The following is a 3,035-nucleotide window of genomic DNA, read 5'->3' on the forward strand; positions in this document are numbered from 1 at the left end:
TTTTCATTTAATTCTTCAATAGTGCTATTAGGATTATTTGATGTTTTCTTTCTTCCAGGATTTTTGTCTTTATAACTCAATGGTAATAGCATTAGTAGATGCTCCTGCAGGGACATCAATTTGAATTGGAAGATTATCAACTAACTATATGATTTGATTATTCGTTTCGAATCAGTAAATGCATCGAGCATTTGATTTGTTATTTTTTGCAAATGGATGATCTTTTCAACTTCTTGTTCATATATAGCTGCACGAGGATCAAAATGAGATAAACACAATTAATATATAAAGATATAGTAATGATATTGTGTTTATATAAAGTAATGATATAGTAAAGATAATATAAAGATAATATATAAACACAATATAAACACAATAAAGTAATGATATAGTAATATTGAGAAAGCTAATATAAAAAGTAATGATATAGTAATAAAGTAATGATATAGTAATATTGTGTTTATATAAAGATAATATATAAACACAATATATAAACACATGATTGAGAAAGCTACAAGGCATTTGCTCCTATGTTTGTTCTGGTGTTGTGGGATCAAGTTGGATCCTTTTTATTTATTTATTATTTATTATCTATTTTTATTCATATATTTTATGGGATTCTCGTTTCTTGCAATTTGATAAAAAAACTGACATTTTTCATCAATTTATCATTCAAACTTACTAGATAATTAATTTACCTTAATTTTTCTCAAATTGAATAAAATTATATTTTTAATAAAAATTATTTAAGAAATTTAAAATTAAAAATTAATAAATTACGTATAAACTTGGGATAGTTGAAGGCAACCACAACAGTCAATGATCAAGCGAGAACAACCATAAGGCTTGTCAATCATAGTGCTAGTGACAAATTAGAAACCAAAATTATATTTCTAATTAATTTTTGTTGCCCTTTGAGAACATTACTATTTGTTGAAAAAAAAAAAAAAAACTTACAGCCATCATTTGTTCTATTGAAGGGGCATACACAGTTAGAAATGACATCATGTTATTGTTGAATAGTTGTTTGTTCCGATGCTTTAGTAGCTTTCGTTTGTTTCGATCTGTTTATTGCTTTAAGGATAAACAATATTTATTTTGACCGACATAAATCTAGTTGTAGTGAGATACTGATTATAACGATAGTAGGTGTATAATGGAAGAAAGAGAAAAAAAAAAGGGAGAAAAGCAAAAAAGAGGATTAAGTTAAAGATGAAATGATTTTGATTTGAAATTTAAGATTTTATTTAATTTTCAAATGATTAGTTTTGGAGTTGAATAGTTTTTTTAGTTAAAACTGTTAAACATATTTTTTTTTTGGGCAAAAATTAGAGTTAATTGACCGTTTGATAAAGTTTGAATCGTAAATTGATGAAATGGTCCTTTTTCCATCTAAACTTTGCAAGTTGTTTCATTTTCTCTCAATTATGTCCTTTTGTCTGTGGGACCATGGCTAATCAAATTATGAGATTTCATAACAAATTGGACATTTGGGGTCAACTTACACTCTCATATAATATCATAGCTCTCATTGCTATTTCATAAAATTTGTTTTTCATTTAAGGATAATTATATCTTTAGTGTCTAACTTTTTATTTTTTCTATTTTAGTGGATCAATGGAAAATAATAATAATTAAGTGTTTAAATTTTTCAAAATTTCTATTTTGGTGTTTCGGAATGACATGGCTTGTCGGTATTGTAAGTGTGCATATGTGGGACCTTTTTTTTAATTATATGGAAGCTGAATTGGAAAAAAAATTACAAATCTTGCCAAATAAGTACATAGTGATATGGAAAAGCTTAAAAATTCCACTAAAAATGCTCCCCACCTATCTCCTTCCCTTCAGAACCCATATAATCAAATCCCTAAAAAATCAAAATCAAAAGTTCTAGAACATTCAACCTTACACCTAATTTTGGATACACCTAATTTTGCTTTAATGTTTTCGATCCTCAAAGAATGCTTTAGGAACAAAAATTGCACACAATATGAGACCACAAACCATATGTGGTGGGTTTCTTAACTCTATCTTTTATTGGGCATAAGCAATGAAAGAATGATGCCTTATTCTTTTTTTTCAATAAGTTTTAGAATGCAAACATTGGTACAAAACCAATCGCCTTTAGGAACACCCTTTATCAAAGGATTCCATAGCATATAGTGTATACCATTAAGCACCCATCACAAAAAACTATGGGATCCATTGGATCTCCATATGTGCTTCCACAAATAGCACACAAAATCCCATCATCTTCCTCTTCTTCTACTTGTTGTCAGCTTTTATGGACTAAATGTTAATATTAATGTCATCAAAAAAGCGAGAAGCTTTATACTGAAAGGGGTTGCTTGATATGAAATCTGCAGGTTCAAATGTCCAAACCCGTTTTTTTATCAACAAGCAATAACTAGTAATGGTGGCTTAGGGAGAAGTGGATGGCAAGACTCTTTTCGCTTCTTTACCAGAAGTTGCAGTGAAATGGGCTGATTTTCTTTATTTTCTTCAAGTTGATGTTGTTGTTACTGGAGCCTTATCTTTTGAAATGGGGGCAAGGCTTGAAATTTAGACTCCATTATTAGATTTTGTGCATAGACACGAAAAAAGAGTATTAAATGGATTAGCAAATGAACTTTTGATTTTGATTTTTTAGGGATTTGATCCATAAGGTCATGAAGGGAAGAGATAGGTGAGGAACATTAAATGTTTCACGTCAGTATATTTATTTAGTAAGATTTGCAATTTTTTTTGCCAATTCAGCCGCCACGTAATTAAAAGTGGGTCTGACACATGCACAATCACAATTCAGGCAAGTCAAGTCATTCGGAGACACCAAAATAAAAACTTTTGAAAATTTATACACTCAAATAGAAATTTTAGAAATTTGAAGCACTCAATTGTTCATTGAACCACCGATTAAAAAAATAAAAAGTTGGAACACTAAATATATAATTATCCCTTCACTTTATTAGGAAACCTTCTATCACATAGCTATAGCACTCTTCCGTTTCATCCATTATACTTTAATTGGCCAAAAA

The 3,035-nt window shown here is 29.1% G+C and overlaps 1 pseudogene; it reads right to left on the reverse strand.

Moving 5' to 3' along the window:
- Window positions 1–1,938: 1,938 nt before the first annotated feature.
- LOC149498985 (uncharacterized) lies at window positions 1,939–2,695 on the reverse strand (annotated as a pseudogene).
- Window positions 2,696–3,035: the final 340 nt, after the last annotated feature.

The sequence above is a fragment of the Jatropha curcas genome, chromosome 1 (genome assembly GCF_041381405.1).
Source record: "Jatropha curcas cultivar XTBG-Jc1 chromosome 1, XTBG_Jcur_1.0, whole genome shotgun sequence".
Taxonomy (NCBI): Eukaryota; Viridiplantae; Streptophyta; class Magnoliopsida; order Malpighiales; family Euphorbiaceae; genus Jatropha; species Jatropha curcas.